Source organism: Desmodus rotundus, chromosome 4, assembly GCF_022682495.2.
Source record: "Desmodus rotundus isolate HL8 chromosome 4, HLdesRot8A.1, whole genome shotgun sequence".
Classification (NCBI taxonomy): Eukaryota; Metazoa; Chordata; class Mammalia; order Chiroptera; family Phyllostomidae; genus Desmodus; species Desmodus rotundus.
In genome coordinates, this window is record NC_071390.1 from 106697391 (window position 1) to 106711358 (window position 13968).

General features: G+C 44.0%; 1 long non-coding RNA gene across 1 annotated transcript; it reads left to right on the forward strand.

Annotated features, from left to right (window-relative positions):
• The first annotated feature begins 323 nt into the window (after positions 1-323).
• On the forward strand, positions 324-4103 carry LOC123478222 (uncharacterized). The gene is made up of 3 exons (XR_006653373.2): positions 324-661; positions 3617-3788; positions 3901-4103. It is a non-coding gene; the product is annotated as an uncharacterized lncRNA (long non-coding RNA).
• The last annotated feature ends 9865 nt before the right edge of the window (positions 4104-13968 follow it).

Genomic DNA, 13968 nt, shown 5'->3' on the forward strand with positions numbered 1-13968 from the left:
TGACTAAGGTAAAATGAGGGGTTAGGTGGGGCCCTGATCCAATAGAACTGGTGTCCTTATAAGAGGAGATCAGAATACAAACACCTGCAGAACATACAGACATAAATAAGTTAGTTCCTCGTCTGCAGTATCTTGCATTCCAGTGGTGGTGGGAGGGGCAGGTAGTGCTTTGTAAAATGAGACGATAATTGAGAATCTCACTGAGAACATATTAGAGATATGTGTGAAATGCTTTGGGAGTCCAGAGAAAGTTGTCGTTTACTTACAAAAGTCTCAACGGCTGAGACTCCTGCAAAAAGCATCAATGACAATGAACTTCCAAGTTATGCTGATTGCTACATTCCAGCAGCGATGGCAACAGCTAGCTGCCCCTTCACAGCCAGCCACGCCAACCCTGTTCCACACCAAGAACCACAGGCGACCTGTGCAGACAACATCAGAGCAAGGACCGTGCAGTGCCTTGCCTCCGCCTCAGGCTGCCCAGGTGCCTGAACGCACGCCTTAGCGTAGACCTTATTCAGCTGTGGGACGACAAGCTTTCAAGCCAATGCGTGGAGAAAACATCTGCTTTGGAAGCACAGGGGAACCTACACAGCATTTTTTAAAGTGTTTGCCATGAAAGCTGAAGTGCAGTTATGCTTTGGTCTTCAGATGATTTCAGGTAAGCAATCCAAGCGCCTGTCTGGATACGGCCCGATAATACCGTGTCTCTGATGGGAGAGGGTGACAAGTTCAGAGCTTCGGTTGAGCCAGCTCTCTGCTCCCAAAGACTCCACCTGCTTCTCAGAAGGCTTTTATCTTTTTTGAATTCCTGCCATCTGGGTAGACTTCATTTCACGGAATGGCCACTACAATGTTAGTGAAACAAAGAGATAAAAGAGCTGAACACATCCTGGATATCTTCCTTTGGGGAAAATTTCATTCTTTAATGTCCCGAGTTAGGTGTGAGCATGAGAATGTTTCCATCAGGTGATGACAAGGGGAACCTCTGACGGCAGGGCGACCTGAGTCACTGCACCTGCAGGGGTGGGACTCAGGCGTGACTAATGTAGCATAATTAAAAGAGATCCGCACAGCCTGAGGAAGGCCATCCTCAACGGCCAGGCCAGTCTGTTGACAAAACCTCCAAGAAGTCAGCTAGTCATCTGTCCAATTTTCTCTCTGCTAACGGATGACTTTGCCTGCCCCGCCAGTCCACAAAAAAGAACATGAAGAAACCAAAAGCAGCAAAACATAAAATAATAATTTAGGGAGATGCTGAAATAGGTGTAGTTTGTTGAGTTTTATTAAAAACAAATGTTTTGTTAACTGAAGCCGCAGTCTTAAATACCTTTCTTAAAAACACGCACAGTCCTCTTGTTACAAAGATCCAATTACGTAAGTAATGTACTAGCATTTTATTTATAGCTTCTTTCTTAGGTTAGGAAATGCTTCAAACCCCAGCTAGTTAATAATCCTCAATCTCTTGTCTCCCCAACCTGAGGGTATCTTAAGGACAGACACAGAAGGACCACTAAAACTCTGTGGTCACGGAGAAGATGTGGCATCAGAAAATAAAACAAAATTGTCCAGGATCCCTGTACACACAGACAGGAACTGCGCAGTAGCTGGCAGCCTTCTGGGTACTTTCCCTGGGACGCCGACCTGCTCCCACATGGAATAAATGCCTTCAGCAGAGTGCCTACACTCGGGCAGCCACGGTCAATATTCCAGTAACTGTGCGTTGCCCACGGCTATAGTTCTTGACAGCGGGTGGTTCTAAGACCTCCCAGGCAATGGTGGAAATGAGGGTTAATTTGTGGGTAGCAACCAGCTAACAAGCTATTGTAATCCACTGTTAGTCCACAAAGATCTAGCAAAACATTTTCCTAGAGCTTTGTAGGGGTCTGAAACTTATTTACTCAATTTATTTCAATGTGGAAATCTCAAAAATTATTCAAGCTTCAGTGGACTTTGAACTTCCTACAATTAGCTGCAGTTTTTTTTTTTTTTTTGCATGTGTCTATATTCATCTTTTTCTAAGAAGAGGGTCAAATAGCTTTAATCACAGATTCTATTATCAAAAATCAGTGCTCTAGCGACTCACCAAGATAACCAGACAAAGACGACTAGAAGGGCAGCAGCTGAGAGGTGTATCAGCTTCTGGTTGCTGAAGTCCCAGCAAGGTATTATAGGTGTTCTGTTAGAACCATTCCCCTGGCCTGGCAACCTTGCTGCCCTGCTGGAGAGGGCATGACGAGCTGTCCCAGGGACCCAGAGCACTTCCACAGCTAAAGAGGATGAGCATGTTCTCCTAGTGGACCCCATCCCTGGAAATCCCAGTGCAGGGATGCCCCCAGGCATTCCTCCTGAAGATAGTTGTTGATTAGCTCTTCAGTGCTTTCAAATCTGGGAGCAGGTCTAATAAAAATATTAAGAAAATGTAAGAGGGCATGTTAGAACTCCTTTGAAAGAAAACAGGCATATCCAAGCTGAAGATAAACGAGGGTATTGAAAGAAGTGTTTAATAAATTTCCAAATCAATCAGGAAACCACATCGACGTGACTGCCATGTGAATCAGACATGGCTCTGGAAGCTGGTTTTTACAGCCCGTACTGTGTGTGGGAGTGTGCAGGTCACACACTGTGCTTTCTGCTTGGATCCCGTTGGCCACATCGCGTCGTGACACTGCTCCATTTAAAGGGGGTTGCCTTCTGCCGTGACCGGAAGGAGCATGAGGAATATCATGGCAACAGATCAGTGGAGGACCCAGCCGAGTGTCCTCAGGGATTCCTTTCCCCTTCCATTCCCACATCCCACACTGCGTCAAACCGACCCATGGAGCAACCTTTCTTTATCTCACACAAACACACTTCCAGAACATTTGTCGTCTTAGCTTGCAGGATGTCTGAGATGAAGAGTTTCACCATTTTTCTATGGCACAGAGAGGCATTCCTCCAATTGCCTTTTAAATCCGAAATTCCCTCCCTTAACCAATTTATACCCTGGCCAAGTCAGAGCTTTCACTCAAATGCTCTCCCATCACTTATCTTCCCAGGCTGGTGCAGAATTCCCACTCTCCCCTCGACCGCTTAGCTCCTGCAGGTCTGCTGTACCTGTCCTGGGATGGGACAGTGCAGGAGCACCTGGAATTCTCCAGACAGTGACATGCCTGGTCTCCTGTGAGAGTAAGCAGGTGCATTGCTCTGTCTTCACTTCTGCCCTGTGATGCTTTATGTCATCACACTGTTGACTTTGTTTGCTCCGGTGGCACCATTCAGCTTCAGGGTTTATAAAACGCAGCTCTTAGGTCAGCCTGCAACAGAAAACGCTGCCAAGCTTCATGCTCAAGGTTAGGCATAGCTTCTGAAGACAAGGTTCTCCCCATTATAATTTTGCCCAAACCTTGCTTTTTTCATGAGTTCTTTAAATGTGCATAGAGAAGCACCAGTATCGGGAGGTCTCCAATAAAGCTATGAACGAGGCCTCTGCAACGTGGTTGAATATGAGGTTAAACCTCAAAGCTTCACTGAGGTCCTGAACATTTTCTTTTAGAAATAACAGCATTGCCCTAGAGTGCTTGTAGGTTATAGGACAACCTCCATGAACTTACTTATCAATTCGTTTGTCTCCTAGGTGACCACACCCTTCAAGTATCCCTTACTGTTCTGATGCACCCATCCGGCCATGCCCAGGCCTACAGATACTCCTCACCCCACTGTATTACTTTGACCAAGCTCTGTTCTCTTGTGGATGACAGATGGCTACGCTGATACATCCATCCATGGAAATGTGAGCCTTCGTTCAGGTGTGATCTCGATATAGTTATCTACTGGGTGCTCTACAGGTGGGGACCACACCAAGCACATGATGACATTTATTTTAACAAGGGCCTTCTTCGCACCCACTATCCTCCACAGAAATGAGGTCCAGCAAGGGCAGTTCTGTCTCTCTCAATGGCTGTGGAGAAGATGCAGAGGCCTCACTCGACAGACCTTCCGTGTGACATGTGAAGTGACATCTATATCCGGGATTCCCGTTCTTCAAGGCACATATATGTGCGCACCATGGTGGGTGCAGAGCTCTGTTCTCAATGAAGCTGTTCATAAACAAGTAATTACCATTCTGGAAATAATTCTATTCATAAAACATTACAAAAATACAGTCTACATAGAGTGTCCCCCTCTGGATTGCCAATATTATAAACATTATAAAAGGAAATCCCGATTGTTTTATGATTTAACAGTTAGAATAAGTATTATATAAGGTAAATAAGGCAAAAAACCTAATGACTATACAATAGAAACTTCTATGATGCATGTTTTTTGGGGGTCAGGAGGGAGGAAGAAAGAGAGGGAGAAAAACATCAATGTGTGGTTACCTCTGGTATGCCCCCAACTAGGGATATGGCCCTCAAACCAGGCATGTTCCCTGACTGGGAATTGAACCAGCGACCCTTTGATTTGCAAGCCAGTGCTCAATTCACTGAGGCACACCAACCAGGGTAATGATGCAAGTTTTTAAAAGATAATCAGAGTCACCAGGAAAAAAACCTTTGATCTAAGATATGCCACATTTTTGGCCTCCAAAGTATATTATTTTCCTCTGATTGTGTTAATTAAAGAAGATTAACCTTAATAACATAGAATAGAGATATTTTGGGTCCCATTAACTTGTAGTTAATGTCTGCCTTAAACACTAAAGAGAAAAAATATCCTTAGCTTTGCTTTGAAGAGGGGTGCACACCCCAGCCCCACAAATTTGTGCAGTGGCTACATCATTATTAAAACATACTGTGGAGCCCCATGCTACAGTCCAAAGACACCTAGATATGAGTCTGGCATATTAGAATGAAATTGGGAACACTATTTCTTCAATCAGATAAAAAAAATTAATAAACGCTTAAATGCCTATTTGTGGCACCATGCCACCAATTAATAGTGTCTTTTAGCTGCGTGAATTTGTAGAACTGTTGAGAGCAGCACCTCCCCTTCCACCATTGCTTTCTGTCGTATAGTCATGGCATTCTTGTTCGTGGCCTTTTAGTACTTGTGTAACCCATGTCTTAGTTGGTTTGGGCTGCTATAATAGAGCACTACAACTAGGGGCTTATAAACAGCAGGCATTTATTCCAATGGTTCTGGAAGTTGGAAGTCCAAGATCAACATGCCAGCAGACTAGGTGCCTGGTGAAAGACTGCTTTCTGGTTCATGCATGGTGTCTTCTTGCTATAACCTCATATGATGGAAGGGTCAAGGAAGCTCTCTGGGCAGAGTTCTCCAGAGGAACAGCCAATAGGATGTGTACATGTGTATAGGAAGAGATTTGGATGAAGAATTGGCTTGGAATTATGGATTATGGCAAGTCCAAAATCTCAGGGTGGGCCAGCAGGCTGCAGACCCAGGGTAGTCGATGGAGCAGTTTGAGCCTAAAGGTGTGTGGTACAGGTTTCCCTCCTGCTCAGGGAGGTCTCTGTTCTCTTCAAGCCTTCAGCTGACTGGACTCGGTCCACCCCCATTAGGGATAATAATCTGCTTTATTGATAGTCCACCAATTTAAATGTTAAACTCATCCCCAAAACACCTTCACAGAAACACTCAGAATGATGTTTGACCAGATACCTGACACTGTGGCCCAGCCAAGTTCACGGATGAAATTAATCATCACAGTCCACAACCATTGTGCTTGAGAATGAATCCTTCCCAAAGCCCAGCTGACACTTTGACTTTGGCTGTGGGAGTCCCTAAGCAGAGAACCAGCCAAGCCCACCTGGACTTCTGGTTTGAGAACAAGAGCTAGTCAAGAGGCCTTGATTTAAGCCACTAAGTTTGTGGTCATTTGCTTTGTGGCAATACAAAACAAATGCACAGGCCCTGAGGTGTCAGAAGGGCATCGGAAAGTCAGAGGGAGGGAGTTCCAGGAACAGAGAGCAGCATGAAAAGGCACAGGTCCCCACGGAGGTGAATGTTGTGTGATGGCCAAGGTGTAGGAAAAGAGGGTGAGAAGGTAAGTTGAGGCCAGAGTCTAAGTCTTGAAGGCTAGTTGAGGAGTTTGACACAGGAATTCTGTGAACATGGGCCTCCCGGGTGACAACTGTACTTTATCTTAATGAGAAGCTCTAGTGCCCTTCACATATCTTGTCGAGTATGGCCTGCATCATCTTTCTGGGTTCTTTTCTGTGTCATTCCATTTATCCTGCACAGAGGGTATCGGTGAATGATTCCCACTTTACAACTGGGAAAACCAAGGCTGTGAGAATCTTGGATACCTCATGTGCATTCAGCTTGTTAGAGGCAGAGTGGGAAACAGAGGAGGTTCTGAACGCTGGCGGCCCTTGCACCTGGGAGGTGGGAGATAGCTGGGCTGGGGGGTCTCCACAACCCCAAACTTTCAGTCCTGCATGTCACAACTCTCATGTTATGAAGGGGCTCCCCATAGTACGCATGGCCCCAAGTCGACATCTAAGAGATACTGAATCAGTGCTGTGCTTTTTATTTTCTTCACTTTCCAGATGATTAACTATATTTTAAATTTTAGTGAGTCATGGCCATCTCTAGCAGAGCCAAACCAGTGTGGGCCACCCTAACCTCTCTCCTTTCCTCCTTTTTCTTCTCAAAAATGCTTGTAAAAGCCTGTTTGTGATCAGAGAGAAGAGCCTTTTGGGGAGGGGTAAGTGCAACAGAATCAAAATCTAATGAAGAGCCAAGACTGTAGGCCAAACAGTGATGTAAATTAGGCTGAGTTTGGTCATTTTAAACCAACTCCCAGACTCATCCTTCATTCCAGGCCTGGGCTGCGGGTTCTAGCATCATAAAGCAGGGGTTCAGCTGTCTCCTTCTGACATGTTTATGGGTTCCCAGGGCTCTGCCCTTCCGGGTATTTCACAGCCCTGCTCAGCAGTCCTCACAGCAAAGGAAAGGGCTAGGTTTCTCTGAAAATGGAGCTCTAACATGGTCTTCACCAGTGTGTGCTGCCAAGCCTGCCCAGAGCTGGCAACATCAAAACATGGGCCCCTGGTTCAAAATGTAGACGGCAGGGCTCTGAGACTGCTGAGGTCAGGGCTGGAGGCTGGCCTGGTCCCTGGGCAGCCAGGCTGTGAAGATGCCTCTGGCCTGCTTGCCACATAGATTTCCAAACCCCATTCACCTCCCCTCTCTGTTTGCATCTGTGTCCACAGATCTGGCCACACTTGCTTGGGAACGCCATGTGGGAAATCCTGGGTTTTGTAGTAACAACTTTGTTATATGTACAGTCTTTCTAGGGGTTAAGTATAGATAAGGAAGGTCAGGACATCACACGATATCAGAGAACCTGGGATGCGGCGCCTCCCATTGTTTCCGTGATGGAGAGCCCGGGGCCCCAGAGAGCGAGCGGAATCTCCAAACTACACAAGCCGCTGGGGAGCAAGAGCCTCCTCCCAGTGAACTGCGACTGCATCTTATTTACTTATTTTTGTTTACTTATTTTTGACACTGGTGATACACATAGCATAAAGTTTACCATCTTAATCATCTTTAAGTGTACCGTCTCCACCATCTATTTCCAGAATGTTTCCATCCTCTGGAACTGAAACTCTGCACCCGGCAAACAACAACCCCTCATTCTCCCCAACTCCCAGCCCCTGGCAGCCACCATTCTATGTTCTCTGTGGGTTTTAGTCCTCTAGAGACGTCATGTTAGTGGGACCATATAATATTTGTCCTTTTGTGATGGGCTTATCTTACTCAGCATCATGTCGTCCAGGTTCATCCATGCTGTAACATATGTTACAGTTCCCTTCTTTTTTTTTAAGACTGAATAATATTCCATCATGTGTTTATACATTTTGTTTATTCATTCATCTGGAATAGACAACCTGAATTGTTTCCACATTTTTGCTATTGTGGGTAATGCTGCTTTGAACATGGGTAGACAAATATCTGTTCAAGTTCCTGCTTTTTTTCTTTGGTATCATAATTTATTCAATCACCCTCATTATAATTGGAATTTTGATTGCTTCTTTTTTCACAATTTGAACCAAGATGTTCACTTCTCTTTTCTGGCCTCTCTCTGTGAACCCAGCCAGATCTCTGAAGCTGGACTATCTTCTCACATTCCTGCTTTTGATTCTGTGGAGTCCTTTTTATTTTCATATGCCTAACACTGAGCAAACTTACTGACATAACACAAAACCAAGTTTTGTTGCATGATATGTGAATAAATTAATGTTCTATAATAACCAATCTTTTTTTATCTCTTAAAAACAAAAAAACAAAACGAGATGCTGCCTCCACTTTAAGATAGCCGAGTAGAGACATCTGTGTTTTTTCTTCTTTACAATGTCATCCCCAGAGAAAAAGAAGAGCAAATCCAGATGGCAAACTCTGTCCTCCCTGAAGCTCACAGAGCAGCCGTGAACCAGGGACCATGTGCACAGACACCAAACGCAGGGAGACCTACCTAATGGGGCACCGACAGCCCTGAGAGCAGGTGCCCCCTATTGAGGCCCCGGGGAGCCAGCAGCCCGAGTTTTCTCCTGTGATGCTGATAACATTGATCAGGACAGAAGACCTGATCTCTGTCGGGAAGAGTGGGCGCTGCTGTGAAGGGGCTGCAGAAGTCGCCCCCGGCGGCACCCAGGAGCAGGAGATATTGCACAAAGAGAAAAAGTAATAACTGCACTCTCTGAGAATTCACCATGCATCAGATACCTTACGCTAGCACTTTAGATGTGACTCTGTAGTGAAGCAAGGGGGTCAAAGACTTCAGACTCTGAACAGCCTACAACCATCATTCTCTGCTGGGGAAAAGTAATGCACACACTCATGTGCACACACAAACACGTACACACGCAAGTGGTTTAATAAGAAAGAAAAAAAGCATAGGATCTATTCAAGATAAAGTAAGAAAAAAGGAGGAAAAAAGACAAAACCCACCTGGCCATGAAGTAAAGAGAAACAGGTCGAAGGCATTCCAACAAACTCAATGAGATAAACTCTTTCTAAAAGGCTGCCTACTGTATAGATGCAGAACTTGAAATGATGGAAACTGTGAAAGAATAATGGTTCTTACATAATTAACATGAGCTGCTTGATTCATGTTTATTACCCATCTGGTATATGCTTACTGTACCAATATTCCTCATTATCCACAGACTCAAAAATGATGTCCAATCAAAAATACAGGCTCTGGTGGATTAAAAGTACACTGTCCTTTTATTCCATGGCGTTTTGGATAACATCAATTAAGCATCATTATGATATGACCCCTCAGGCATGGCCCTGCTGCTGGCGGGTCTGTCTGTTTGGATGAGTGGGCTTGGCAGGTGAGACCACGTGTGGTAGGTGACAGCCAGCAATGGTTACAGAGAGAGGCGAATGCAAACATTGTCTAGAGAAGAGGTGGACATTAAAAAGAGGTTCTGACTGGCTTTGAAGAAAGTTGGCTGAAGTAATTCTTTCCAACTACAGAGTTCTACCCTATTTCTTTTTTCCTGCAGAAAGAAACACTTTATTGGATAATTTTATAGATAGTTATAGATTATTCAGACTGTAGAACATTTTCACTTTTTCCCTTTGCACCTTCTTACCACACCATTGCCAAAAGTGAGATATTCTGGGATTTAGTTTCCTATCACAGTGATTTTGATTTTTTTTAAAACAAGACTCTCTTTTTCAGAGCAGTTTGAGAGTTATAGCAAAATCTAGAGGAAGGTGCAGAGATTTTCCACGTATCTCTGCTCCCACACATGTGCAGCCTCCCCCACTATCAACATTCCCGCCAGATGGTACATGTTTACAACTGATGAACCTAAATTGACTCATGCTCATCCTCATCACCCAGAGCCCACAGCTGGCATTAGGGCTCACTCTTGGTGTTGCACGTTCTCTGGGTTTGGACAAATGTCTAATGACAAATGTCGAATGACAGGTACCCACCATTATGGTACCTATAATGGTGGGTACTTGTCCTATAGGTCCTGCCCTGTAAGTCCTCTGTGCTCTGCCTAAGATCCCTCTTCCCAGTCTCTATTTTTATTCTGTTAATGTAGATTTAAAAAATCATAAGGCATCTGAATTTTACCAAGAATTTTAACCATATCTGTGATAAAGCTGTAGCTGTGGTAATAGCTATGGTTTAATGACAGGACACATACAACAACTCAAGGGGCTTTTGACCCAGTAAATTAAAAATAAACCATCCACGTACTAACTTCAGTTCGTGGAACTGAACCTATTCATGTAGGTCATTCAACACTCAGTGTATTACTGCAATGATCATTGAACTGACTCATCTCACCAGGATTATTACTTGAATTTCACTTTGTGTAGCTTCCATCTGTGTACAGTGAATAACAACACAGGTTTTATGGACCGGCAGCAGCAAACAGCCGTGACTCCATGCACCATACTCTCAGGGCTACTTGCACAGGAGAAATACATAGGGCCACTGTGGTGGTCAGATTGAAAGCATAATTCAGTGGAGGGTTTGCTGGTGTCATGAGTCAGATACCAGTTCACATCTTTCAATTCACTGGAGAATGAATTCTAGCCTCATCAGCCCACTGAGTCACGGGCATGGTCATTCAGAATGCTCCAGATTTACAAAAATGGGGTTTCCTTAACTGCAGTAAGAAATTTACCTTCTTGTCACCACCAGCAAAAATGACTGTCATGGCAAAACAGACTTCTCATTTTTAATTCCATTGGTTTAAGAATACGAGGTCCATCCATCTGACCCTATTGTCTTGGATTTATAAAACAACAAATTATTAGAATGCATTAATTCAGATCCCAATCACATTAATGCTTCATCAGTCCTTCATTAATAACGGCACATAAAATGAAATGCAAATGATAAGCAAAGTTAATCATGAATTGACAAACTTTCTCTGCAATGTGGCTTCCAGGAATTTAATCAATTCTGATTCATACATTCAGCTGACAGCTATTTCTCTGGGTATCTATTGTGTGTCAATCACAGTACGAGATGTTGTGGGTGTTACTCAGGAAGGTGAGAGATGAACAAATAGGAGGAATTAACATTGTTAAAATATACATAAAACCCAAAGCAATCTAAAGATTCAATGCAATGCTTATCAAGATACCAATGTCATTTTTCATAGAACTAGAACAAATAATCCTAGATTTATATGGAAACATTAAAAGACCCCAAATAGCAAAAGCAATCTTGAAAAAAAAAAAACAAAGTTGGATGCATCACACTACTTGACTTTAAATTAAGCTACAAGGCTATAGCAATCAAAACAGCATGGGACTGGCATAAAAACAGAGACATAGATCAACAAAAGAGAATAAAGAACCCAGAAATAAACCCACGCCTATATGGTCAGTTAATCTATCACAAAGGAGACAAGAATATACAATGGGGTAAAGACAGTCTCTTCAATAAATGGTGTTGGGAAAACTAGATCACCTTCTTATACCATATACAAGAATAAACTCAAAATAGATAAGAGATTTAAATGTAATACCTGAAACCATACAACTCCTAGAAGAACTCATACAACTCAACACCCCACCCACCAAAAAAACACCCCAAATAACTCAATTTAAAAATGGGCAAAAAACCTGAATGTACATTTCTCCAAAGAGGACATATGAATGGCCAATAGACATGAAAAGATGCCCAATATCACTAATCAGGAAAATGCAAATCAAAACCTCAATGTGATGTCACCTCACACCTGTCAGAATGTCCATCATTATAAATCAACAAAGAGCAAGTGTTGGTGAGGATGTAGAGGAAAGGGAGCCCTTGTGCACTGTTGGTGGGAATGCAAATTGGTGCAGGCACTGTGGAAAGCAATATGGAGAAACCTCAAAAAATTAAAAATGGGACTGCCCTTTGACTCAGCAATTCCACCACTGGAAATTTCACTGAAGAAATTCAAAACCCTAATTTGAAAAGGTGTAAGCACCCTATGTTCATTGCACAGTTATTTACAGTAGCCAAGATATGGAAGCAGCCTAGATGCCCATGGACAGATGACTGGATCAGGACAATGTGGCCCATATATGAGATGGCATATTATTCAGCAATAAAAAGAATGAAATCTTGCTATTTGTTTCAACATGGACGGACCTAGCGGGCATTATGCTAAGTGAAATAAGTCTGACAAAGAAAGACAAATGACATATAATTTCACTTATATTTGGAATATTAAAAATAAATGAACAAACAAAGCAGAAACAGACTCATAGATATAGAGAATATTTTGATGGTTGTCAGATGGGAAGGGGGTTGAGAGGCTGGGTGAAAAAGGGCAAGGGATTAAGCAGGACAGATTGGTAGTAACAAGAGCAGTCATGGGGATGGAAGGTGCAGCATAGGGAAGACAGTCAATAATAAGGTAATAAATATGTATGGTGCCAGATGAGTACTAGACTTATCAGGGTGATCACTTCATAAGTTATATAAATACCTAACCATTATGCTGAAACTAACAGAATATTATGTCAACTGTAACTGAAAAAATAAATTAAAAATACAAACAAATAGGGTGTGTGTGAGATGCTTTTGGTGATTGGATATAGAGGTTGCTGATCCCCATAGTGACAATCACTCTAGATTGAATTATCAGAAGGAAATGCGGCACAATGCTGACATAGATGTGTGTGACATGCGGAGAGAAGAGAAAGGGGGGCAGTGGGAAGGGGAGCATCAAAGACCTCTATCATTGCCCCCCTTGCCCATTAGGCTATGAGTTCAGGACAAGCCATCACGGCCCAGGAGGACTCCTGGCTCGCCATCTGGATGTGAAGCCCTTGGCGGATCTGCTCTAGGAGCGGGGGCTGAATGTTCAGGCTTCGGCAGTAACGACTGTATACAACCTAACACTATAGGAGGAGAAGGGAGGCTGGTCCAGGGCCGGCTCCAGCTCCCAGATGGTCTCCCAGCTTGTACTCAGCTAAGGGAGCCATCCTGCAAGAGTCTGGAGATGATGAACTGGGAAAAGAGGCTTAGGGCATGTGGAGCAGAGAGTTTCAAAGGAAGGCACAGAAATAGGACAGGGGACAGGTCAAGGGAATCAGCCATGTCAGGCTTTCGGCCTCCTGTCTGTGAGAGGATATGGCTGCTGACTCTGAGATGGTCTTAACTAGAGGGACACAGGGACCCAGAAAGGGCCAACCACCCATAGGCGTCATGGGCCCTTACATGACTCTTTCCAAAGACAAAGGGCAAAGGAAGGAGAAATCATATTCTAACATGGGATGTACATGAGATGGTCCCCTAAAGATATCACTGACCTGAAGAGGGTAGATCCCACTTACGGAACTCATATGTCCATTTAACTTGGCAAATTAAACTACACCACAGTTAGCACTGGCAAGATGTACTTTATTATATTGTTTTCTCTTTGTGCAAGTGTCCAACCTTCCCCTTTTTAGCCAGTTGTTTTACTGAACTTACACTGAGCCTGTAAACCACACACAGAGATGACAGCACTGATTTTCCTGCGCATGAAGTTCAAGGTGTTTTGCATTATCAGAACAATCTGGTATGTACAACAGTGTGGGTTTGGATTTCCCATGTGTGTGGCATGTCCACAGGGGCTGGCATGGGGGATTGTCCTTGGCAGTGTCCCACCTATTGATGTCTCTTGACCCACGTTCCCATGATTGTAGGGACAGAGAAAGAATGAAGTGAGCCCAGTGGGTCCTAGAACTTCTGCCCATAGGAGACCCCGTGTCACTTCCACTGCCATTTAGTTAGCAAGTCACATTGCAATGGCTGAGCTCAAATGTGCCAACATCTGGAAGGAGGCCAGACATTTGTGAGACTGCCACGGCTTATCTCCCTGAGACCTCCCTTTCCATTAGGTCGATTGCAGTGTGGAAGGTGGTCACAGTCTCACAGTGCGCTGGAGCTGGAGTCACCTCTCAGGAGCCTGGTAAGTTCTCCCAGTTGGTGTAGGGTGATGTCCAGCTGTGTGCGCTGTGTAGGTATCTTCAGAGGGGCAGTGGCTGAAGCGATTCAGCTGGGTT